This window comes from Bidens hawaiensis, unplaced genomic scaffold (genome assembly GCF_021521415.1).
Source record: "Bidens hawaiensis isolate Kalapana, Puna unplaced genomic scaffold, B.hawaiensis_p1.1 tig00000670_1, whole genome shotgun sequence".
Lineage (NCBI taxonomy): Eukaryota > Viridiplantae > Streptophyta > Magnoliopsida > Asterales > Asteraceae > Bidens > Bidens hawaiensis.
In genome coordinates this window covers 2,883,985-2,895,284 of record NW_027491040.1, presented here as the reverse complement: position 1 = coordinate 2,895,284, position 11,300 = coordinate 2,883,985, and positions in this window count along the sequence as shown.

Below are 11,300 nucleotides of genomic sequence, written 5' to 3'. Positions count from 1 at the left end.
AACAAATTCTGGATACGGTGCTCGTCTATGTAAGTGGTGCAGCCACTACGAGCTAAAATAACGTAAAACCGTCCCGCGAGTTACGCGCAGACGTTTCTGGAAAACTATGCTCGTCTATGCAAAGAGGCATTGCCCCTACGAGCTAAGGATACCGTCCCGCGGGTTACGCGCGAACAATTCTGAGAAACTGTGCTCGTCCATGCAAAGAGGCATTGCCCCTACGAGCTAAGGATACCGTCCCGCGGGTTACGCGCAGACGTTGTGCCGGAAAACAAGGCGCTCGTCCATGCAAAGAGGCGCGACCCCTACGAGCGGGCTGAACCCCATAGTACTGCCCCATGCCAGGCACTCGTCCATGCAAAGAGGTGCGACCCCTACGAGTGGGCGGATCAAACCAGCAGTCCCTACCCTTAGAGTTCCAATGGTAAAGTGATCACTTACTCGAGTTCTAGCGCACATACATTGAAAACCTTAGATAACCGTTTGCATTGCTCATCATGAAACATAACTCAAACACATAATCGCTTTCATAGCTTGTAAGTATACCATGATAAAACATTATTTAAGTACGTGTCCCTCGCCCCGAAAGCAGTTTAAAACAGTGAAAACAGTGAAAATAGGGGCTGTGAGACTCACCTGTGGTTCTTGTTAAGGGATTAATCGAGATTCGGGTTTTCTTGGTGTTGGCCTCGGAATCGAAGGTCTAGAATACGATTAAATAACAAGTATATATATTAAGATCAAGAAATAGGAGAATATAAGGGTTGGATAGTAGGTCTCAAGGTTATATTCTTGGCTTACCTAGTAACAGGATCGGAGCTGGAAACAACGGATGCTTGGGAAAGGATTAGTGCAAGTTTGTAGTTCTTTGAAGTGTGTTTTGGGTGATAATTTAGGCTACAAATTTATAGGCAAACTCAAGGGAACACAATCCCTTGCTTTAGGGGATTGAAATCTTTTCATATTTAAATGTAATGATGATAAAGTATAGAAGTTATTATTATTTACTTAAGAGTGGAGTGGTGGATAAAAGATTTTGATTTGATTTGGACAGAACATGCAGATCTGGGGTTGGTGAAAATAGGGTGGCTGACAGTTGACTTTTCATGTTACAGTGTGCTTTTTCAGGTACTTTTGTCAGTGTACAGTAAAAAGTGGAAAATCTCTGAAACACGCTACTGTTTCCTTTCGGGCGGGAGTAATCTCCTTAACTGGAGAATAGACCAAGTGTTCTGCGCGTATAACTTGGTGCGCATAGCTTTCTGCGTATAGGACATGTCTTTGCTGCGGGTAGGTGCGTAACCTTCTCGCAGTTAGGGACTTGAGTTTCATTTGTAGATTCTCCAGGTGGTCTTGGTATTTCAACATAGTGATCAGTCATGTTGAAGTCAATTCCATCTTGGAGCTTCAGACAAACTAGCTCTCAACGTTCCCGCCATGCGGGTAGGTTAGTTCCCTTCCGCACGCGCATAAACGATGTAGGATGCACCCGCCTTAGCATCATGCGGGATGGTCAACCCATAGACAACATAACTTTGAAGTTACATGAAAACATAAAGTCAAATCATTCACGCATGGCGCATATAACATATGCTCACGCTGGTTCTTAACATGGTGCGCTCGCGCAGGTTGCACATAACAACTGCACGCGCTGACTATCATGGCGCGCTCGCGCAGGGCGCACATAACAAATGCACGCGCTTATCATTTACAGTCACCTAATTATTAGGTTGATTACTTAGCTTATGGGTTTGGGAAATTACCGGTTGTCACATTCTCCCCTCGTTGAACGAATTTCGTCCCGAAATTTAGGAGACGTTGCTGGCAGAAGCCATGTTCTGAAAGAGGTGTGGGTATTTTGTGCGCATCTGGTCTTCTCTTTCCCAAGTGAATTCAGGCCCACGCCTCGAGTTCCACTAAACCTTTACTAACTTGATTTTGCTTCTGCGTAACTTTTGTTCTTTCCAATCGGTTACTGCTATGGGTTCTTCTACGAAGTGCAGCTGTTTGTCAATATGAATTTCTTCCAACGGTAAAATCAACGTTTCGTCAGATAAACACTTCTTGAGGTTGGATACGTGAAACGTATCATGAACTCCACTGAGTTCGGCGGGTAGACGGAGTTTATAAGCAACTGGACCGATCCTCTCCAGGATCTCAAATGGTCCAATGTAGCGCGGATTTAGCTTTCCTCGCTTACCGAAACGGGGGACTCCCTTCCATGGAGAGACTTTCAAAAGTACTTTATCCCCTACTTGAAACTCCAACGGTTTCCTTCTCATATCAGCATAACTTTTCTGTCTGTCGCGTGCTGCCTTAAGGCGATCCCTTATCTGAAAAATCTTGTCTGTTGTTTCTTGGATCACTTCTGGACCAGTCATTTGCTTGTCGCCCACTTCAGCCCAACACAGTGGGGATCTACACTTGCGCCCATATAACGCTTCAAACGGCGCTGCCTTGAGGCTTGTGTGATAACTGTTATTGTAAGAAAATTCAACCAACGGAAGGTGGGTATCCCAACTTCCTCCAAAATCGATCGCGCATGCGCGCAGCATATCTTCCAATGTCTGGATCGTTCGTTCGCTTTGTCCATCCGTTTGGGGGTGATAAGCCGTACTCATGTCCAGTCGAGTACCTAACCCCTCTTGTAATGATCTCCAAAACCTTGAGGTGAACCGACTATCTCTATCAGAAATGATGGACACTGGGACTCCATGTTTTGAAACTACTTCTCGAATATATAGTCGGGCTAACTTTTCCATTTTATCAGTTTCTTTAATCGGCAGGAAGTGCGCTGACTTAGTTAGCCGATCTACAATAACCCATATCGTGTCGTAACCCCCAGGTGTCCTTGGTAGTTTGGTGATGAAATCCATGGAGATTTGTTCCCACTTCCACATGGGAATTTCTGGCTGTCGAAGTAACCCCGACGGCTTCTGGTATTCAGCCTTTACCTTTGAACACGTCAGGCACTTACTGACATGTGTCGCGATGGCGCCTTTAAGATTGGGCCACCAATACAACATTTTAACATCTTGGTACATCTTGTCTGCGCCAGGATGTACGGAATACCGCGTCTTGTGAGCTTCGTTTAATATCTGCTCGCGCAGTCCTCCCTTGAGAGGGACCCATATGCGGTTGGCAAAATATCGAGTGTTCCCTTTAAGTTCCAAATTCTTAATCATACCCCCAAGGAATTCAGCTTTAACAAACTCTGGTTTCAAGGCTTCTTGCTGAGCGTCTCGGATGCGCGTAGAGAGCTCTGCGTGAATTGTTAGCTTTAGGGCCTTGACCTGTAGTGTTTTTATTCGCTCCTTTCTGCTTAGCGCGTCTGCTACCACATTCGCTTTCCCCGGATGATACTTGATCTCGCAATCATAATCATTCAACAATTCAACCCATCTTCGTTGCCTCATGTTTAAATCCTTCTGATTGAATATATGTTGGAGGCTCTTATGATCCGTAAAGATTACACATTTCGTACCGTAGAGGTAATGGCGCCAAATCTTTAGCGCGAAGACAACCGCTCCAAGTTCTAAATCATGCGTTGTGTAGTTCTTTTCATTGGTCTTGAGTTGGCGCGAGGCATACGCTATAACTTTGTCTCGCTGCATAAGGACACATCCGAGTCCCTGGTGTGAAGCGTCGCAGTAAACGACGATGTCATCCGTCCCCTCTGGTAAAGATAAAATTGGCGCACTACATAACTTCTGTTTCAACATTTGAAATGCCGCTTCCTGATTCTCGCCCCAAATAAACACCTTGTCTTTCTGAGTTAGCGCGGTCAGAGGTAGAGCTATCTTGGAGAAGTTCTCAATGAAGCGTCGATAGTAGCCAGCTAGTCCAAGGAATTGCCTCACCTCAGTTGGGGTTTTTGGCGCTTCCCAGTTTTCGATGGCTTTAACCTTAGAAGGATCGACGTGTATTCCTTTCTCGTTTACAACGTGACCGAGAAAGTGAACCTCTCTAAGCCAAAACTCACATTTAGAAAACTTTGCATACAACCTTTCTTTCCTTAACAATTCTAAAATCAACCTCAAGTGTTGCTCATGCTCGGCCTTGGTTCGGGAGTAAATTAGAATATCATCTATAAACACAATCACAAACTTGTCCAAGTATGGTTTGCACACACGGTTCATCAGATCCATGAATATAGCCGGCGCATTAGTTAGCCCGAAAGGCATCACTAAGAACTCATAATGGCCATATCTGGTTCGGAAGGCTGTCTTTGGCGCGTCTTCCTCATGGACCCTAAGTTGGTGGTATCCTGACCGTAGATCTATCTTCGAATAATAACTGGATCCCTGCAACTGGTCAAATAAGTCGTCAATCCTCGGTAAGGGGTACCGATTTTTGACTGTCAGCTTATTCAGCTCCCTGTAGTCAATACACATCCGGAACGAACCATCCTTCTTCTTCACAAACAGTACTGGAGCTCCCCAAGGTGAAAAGCTTGGGTGTATGAAACCCTTATCCAAAAGTTCCTGTAACTGATTGGATAGCTCTTGCATCTCAGATGGAGCTAATCGATAAGGCGCTCGGGCTACTGGCGCAGCTCCTGGGACCAAATCAATTCGAAACTCGATTTGTCGCGGTGGCGGCAATCCGGGCAGATCTTTAGGAAAAACTTCTGGAAATTCGCGCACTACAGGTAAGTCTTCAATTCTTCGCTCATCTCCTTTCTCTATTACATGCGCCAGGAAGGCGTAGTACCCTTTCCTTAGGCACTTGCGCGCCTTTAGGCACGAAATCAGTTTCGTCGCAACTCCCTTTCTTTCCCCTTGAATCATCAAAGTTTCTCCGTTCAACAGTGGAATCCGAACCTGCTTCTCATGACAAACAATCTCCGCGAGATTCTCGACCAACCAATCCATACCTACCACAATATCGAAACTTCCCAAATCTATTGGCAACAAGTTTATATTGAACTCATGACCTCCCATGACTAATACACATTGCTCAGTCCTTTCATTCGCGCATAACTGCCTACCATTGGCTAGTTCTATAGTATAAGGTTTGTCTAGCCTACTGGTCGCTAAGCCCAGGGAGTTTTTAAACTCATGGGATATAAAACTTAGGTCAGCGCCAGTATCAAATAAGACAGATGCATAATGACCGTTAAGCAAAAACGTACCGGTTACCACATTCGGCTCTTCCTTTGCTTCACCCGCGCCGATCACAAAAGCTCTCCCGCGAGCTTGGTTTCCTTTCTGTGGGCAATCCCGACTGAAGTGTCCAGGCTTCCCGCATGCGTAGCAGCTGTCGCTCGATCCAGCTTCTCTGATGCGACAATTCATTGCCTTGTGTCCTGGTCTGCCACATTTGGCGCATTCGATTTTTGCGCATTCACCCTCGTGGTGATACTTGCATTTGCTGCACCATGGGCGAGGCCCGCTGTATCCTTTCCTTGATGGTTCCGCGGCTTGAATCGCGTAAACCCTTGTGCTTTCCTGCTTCTTGGGCGGTGGCTGCTTGAAGTCTGACCCTCGGTGGGAGTTCCATTTCCTCTTGGAGTCAGAGGTTCGCTGCTCGTTCAAGCGAGCGGTCAACATACCCGCACGAACCGTATCCCTTGTAAGGGTGATGGCTCGCGCAACCGCCTCGTCAAAGGTCGGAGGTGCGGCGGCGTTGAGCGGGACTCTAACGACAGGAGGTAACCCAAAGATGTACCTCTCGATTTTCTTTTCTTCTGTGTTTGCCATGTCTGGCACCAGCTGGCAAAGCTCGTTGAAACGATTGGTGTAGGCATCGATATCCGTTCCTACCATGGTGTGGTTCCAGAATTCTTGTTGCAAGCTCTGAATTTCTGCGCGTGAGCAGAACTTTCTCATCATCATTTCTTTCAATTCTTCCCAGGTCTTGTGAAGAGCAACTTCTCGCCCCAAAGTCTTTACTTGGAGCTTCCACCAAGACGAAGCTGCTTCTTGGAACATGCAGGTCGCGTAAAGGACCTTCTGGTTTTCACTACATCCGCTGATGGAGAGAACGGTCTCCATCTTGTCAATCCAATTGTAGAGCCCAATGGCTCCTTCGGTGCCTTTGAACGGCCAAGGCTTACAGGCCATGAATGTTTTATAGGAGCATCCTTTGTTCAAGGCTCCTGATTCGGGTTCTGGGGTCTCGTTCTCTTGGCGACCCTGACTAGATTCGGCCTTGCTGGCCTCATGCGTTGCAATCGCCTGCGCGATTATTTCTGCGAGCTCCTCGGGTGTCATGGTAATTCCCTTGGCTCTGGTTGGAGGCATTCTTTTCATAAAAAGAAAATATAACAAACTTAGCGCATGTACTCAGAGCACATAATGTTCTTCTCTAGACACTGTGACCCGTGTTCCTAAGTGCGTGTGTGATTTTTCTTTTGAAAATATTCTTTTGAAAATATTCTTTGAAAAATATTTCATGCGATTCCCCAAAGGTTATAGTCTAGGTTAAAAACTTCTTTTCCTAATTCGCTATAACCAGTGCTCTGATACCAATCTGTCACACCCGGCCCTGAGCGGCGGAAACAGCCGGGCGCGCACGAGTGGGGATTGATAATTAAGCACGGGCCATTGCAAAACATTCAAAGATTTTTATTGCGCATGAGGAGTTTAGTACAAACACATTACATCGTTCAAAGATTACAAAAAGAAACATCCAAGTATAAAACTGAAGATTTCCTCGCTATATCCCCTTGCGCGGCGGGTAACCGTGCGCATCGAGGGGATAAAACCAAAATCTTCCAAAAAGCTTGTTTTAGATGTTCAGCGTGTGGTGCTCTAAGTGTGACTCCCTGCGCTACCTAGTTATCTCCTGAAAGACACGTAAAAACATTTGAATCAGTATAAACTGAGTGAGTTCACAAGTTTTAGTAACTTGATAAAATCATTCTGAAACATTTCTGGCAACATCATTAACATCTGCTTGGTAAAATCGTATTGACACATAATTCTGACAATATTCTGATAAAAATCGTTCCGCGGGTTACGCGTGAACAAATTCTGGATACGGTGCTCGTCTATGTAAGTGGTGCAGCCACTACGAGCTAAAATAACGTAAAACCGTCCCGCGAGTTACGCGCAGACGTTTCTGGAAAACTATGCTCGTCTATGCAAAGAGGCATTGCCCCTACGAGCTAAGGATACCGTCTCGCGGGTTACGCGCGAACAATTCTGAGAAACTGTGCTCGTCCATGCAAAGAGGCATTGCCCCTACGAGCTAAGGATACCGTCCCGCGGGTTACGCGCAGACGTTGTGCCGGAAAACAAGGCGCTCGTCCATGCAAAGAGGCGCGACCCCTACGAGCGGGCTCAACCCCATAGTACTGCCCCATGCCAGGCACTCGTCCATGCAAAGAGGTGCGACCCCTACGAGTGGGCGGATCAAACCAGCAGTCCCTACCCTTAGAGTTCCAATGGTAAAGTGATCACTTACTCGAGTTCTAGCGCACATACATTGAAAACCTTAGATAACCGTTTGCATTGCTCATCATGAAACATAACTCAAACACATAATCGCTTTCATAGCTTGTAAGTATACCATGATAAAACATTATTTAAGTACGTGTCCCTCGCCCCGAAAGCAGTTTAAAACAGTGAAAACAGTGAAAATAGGGGCTGTGAGACTCACCTGTGGTTCTTGTTAAGGGATTAATCGAGATTCGGGTTTTCTTGGTGTTGGCCTCGGAATCGAAGGTCTAGAATACGATTAAATAACAAGTATATATATTAAGATCAAGAAATAGGAGAATATAAGGGTTGGATAGTAGGTCTCAAGGTTATATTCTTGGCTTACCTAGTAACAGGATCGGAGCTGGAAACAACGGATGCTTGGGAAAGGATTAGTGCAAGTTTGTAGTTCTTTGAAGTGTGTTTTGGGTGATAATTTAGGCTACAAATTTATAGGCAAACTCAAGGGAACACAATCCCTTGCTTTAGGGGATTGAAATCTTTTCATATTTAAATGTAATGATGATAAAGTATAGAAGTTATTATTATTTACTTAAGAGTGGAGTGGTGGATAAAAGATTTTGATTTGATTTGGACAGAACATGCAGATCTGGGGTTGGTGAAAATAGGGTGGCTGACAGTTGACTTTTCATGTTACAGTGTGCTTTTTCAGGTACTTTTGTCAGTGTACAGTAAAAAGTGGAAAATCTCTGAAACACGCTACTGTTTCCTTTCGGGCGGGAGTAATCTCCTTAACTGGAGAATAGACCAAGTGTTCTGCGCGTATAACTTGGTGCGCATAGCTTTCTGCGTATAGGACATGTCTTTGCTGCGGGTAGGTGCGTAACCTTCTCGCAGTTAGGGACTTGAGTTTCATTTGTAGATTCTCCAGGTGGTCTTGGTATTTCAACATAGTGATCAGTCATGTTGAAGTCAATTCCATCTTGGAGCTTCAGACAAACTAGCTCTCAACGTTCCCGCCATGCGGGTAGGTTAGTTCCCTTCCGCACGCGCATAAACGATGTAGGATGCACCCGCCTTAGCATCATGCGGGATGGTCAACCCATAGACAACATAACTTTGAAGTTACATGAAAACATAAAGTCAAATCATTCACGCATGGCGCATATAACATATGCTCACGCTGGTTCTTAACATGGTGCGCTCGCGCAGGTTGCACATAACAACTGCACGCGCTGACTATCATGGCGCGCTCGCGCAGGGCGCACATAACAAATGCACGCGCTTATCATTTACAGTCACCTAATTATTAGGTTGATTACTTAGCTTATGGGTTTGGGAAATTACCGGTTGTCACAGATTTCTACACTCGTGTGATAATCCCGAACCACACAATCACGAGCAAACGCTCTGATACCAATTGTAGGTTCCCAGCCGGATCTACACGGAAATATCACGTAGTACGTAGGTGCGAAATCCCTACGTAAGACGATACGAGCGTATGATGCGATATACGTTAAACCCAAGCACAAATACACGTTACAATACTCAAAAGACACGTTGTTTTGCAACTCCTTTTACACGTGATATGCCAATCACAATTACACGTTCTGAAAAACTTCTCACAACCACAAGCCGTAGCTAAACATATATAGTTATCGACAACTTCGCCTAACAGACTAGGCGAAGTTGTCAATAACTTCGCTTGTCCACAAGTTCGCTTATATCAGGCGAACTTGTGAGACAACATAACTAAAACACAAAAACAAAACCAACTAACACAATTACAGACACTAGATACTGAACTACTGACATCATGTACCAACAGAACCATGTCTTCAAGGTCATCTGCATCAATCTGTTCCAGATCATCTTGGATGTCACTTGTGTGAATCATGTTCTTGGCAATAAATGCATTATAGGACTCTCTAAACATGGAGAATAAATCTTGAGTTTCATTCCCTTGTCCACTGCTTCCACCACCATAAGGTACATGTCCACTTGTCACAGAGGCAGATTCATTGTCATCAATAAGTTGGATATTGAACCTTGACAGGCTACCTTGGTGACTTGTACTCCCACCAACAAATGTGTTTGGTGTATCAACACCGTGTTCATTTGGTTCTTCAATGATGGGAATCTGTTGTTGGTTTTTAGTGGACAGGTTTCCCATAGGTGCAATCAGTGCATTTGACACCTGGAAACATGGCTTCTCCTCCTTGATCATTTCATTTTCGATCATCTCAATCTCAGCAGCTTGGAGGAAACAAATCACATCATCCAACTTAAGTCTTTCAATGTTGGGCTTCTGAATAATGAATTTACTGGTTTTATACAATTCTTTGGGCAAATAAGATAACAGCATAGTGTTCATATCAGAGTTTGTCATCACATAATCAGTGGTTCTCAGATCATTCACAATTTCTAGAAATCTATCAAGAATTGATTTCAGCCTTTCTCCATCTTTGTGCTTGAACCTCTCAAGCTGTTGCTTAAGTCTTTTTTTCTTGATATTCTTCATCTCTGTGTTTGCCTCAAACATCTCAAGTATTGCATCATACATAGTGTTTGCTGTTGTATGATGTGCAACCTTGGTCACAATATCCCAAGATAGACCTAGCTTGATCATAACTAGAGCCCATTCATCAATCTTCCTCATTCTTTCACCCACGGATTGATTAGGATTTGCACCATCAGGAACATATGGACCAGTTTTAATTGAGTTCCACGTATCAACGTCATTATAGCACACAACAGCCTCAAACAGAACTTTCCATTTGATAAAATTCTCCTGCCCATACAGCCTCGGAATTTTGTTAGTGGATACCTCTTGCTCTTCAAAACCAGACATATTTTTGCTGTTTTTGTAAAACGATTTTAAAGAAAACAGAGAAAAGCTTAAACAGATTAAAAATCATAGTTGAAAAATTAATCAGATCTGAGAAGAATCTCTTCAGATTTGATGTATCTGATTCGATTTGGAGCAAGATCTAACGATAAAAATTCAGACTTTAACTAACACAAGAAAAAGAAGTAACCCAAATTTGCAGATCTTGAACAATAAAGGAAAAACAGAGCTGCTGACGTCAGTATTCAATGGAACAGTACTCAGCTCACGTTATTCTTCATCTTCAAATATTCAACAAAAAGCAACAGATCTTCACCCAAACAGCAACAAACAAGCTCTGATACCACTTGTCGGTCCCGTATTAATCACTCAAACTCACAATAAATGTCACAACCCACACAATAAATGTGTCGAAAAGAAGGTTAGTGACGTTGCTATTTTTGGTAAGATTAGCTTTTTGTTAACGGCGGAATCAGAAACAAACAGAATTGTTGCTTAAGGATCTTAATTGTAACAAACACAAACAATCACTCAAAAGATTTTCGTATATATAAAGGTTCATACAAATGTAAAATCAATTAGGTTTCTTGTTTGGAATGTTTATACGTAGAATCCTAGGACAGCCGGCACACTCAAATCAGAAATATTTGTTTTTGTCTGAAAAGTGTAAAGTGGCCAAAGTCCGTGGTAGGCGTGCCCTAAATTATTCTATTTATAGGGCTGCCACCACCTGACAGTTGTCCTGAATTCTAGAAACCCTGATGATAGGTACATAATCAAATTACATATTCAAAATTATACTTAGTGTAAAAAAAGGTCTTCCGGTAGACTTTGTGTCATTTTTCTTCTCCTAGTAGGCATTGTGCCTTTTGTCTTTTACGAGTAGACCTGGTAACCTTGAAGTGTGCTGGTGAACAGTTCTCCGGGTAGACTTTACTTAGAGTATTTTCCTTAGAAAATACTCACATAGCTGACTTCAATCTTCTTGACCATAGCAGACTTTCCCGATAAGATCAGCCATAGCAAAACATCACCATAAACACTGGCTTTCGTCAATCGGCAATATA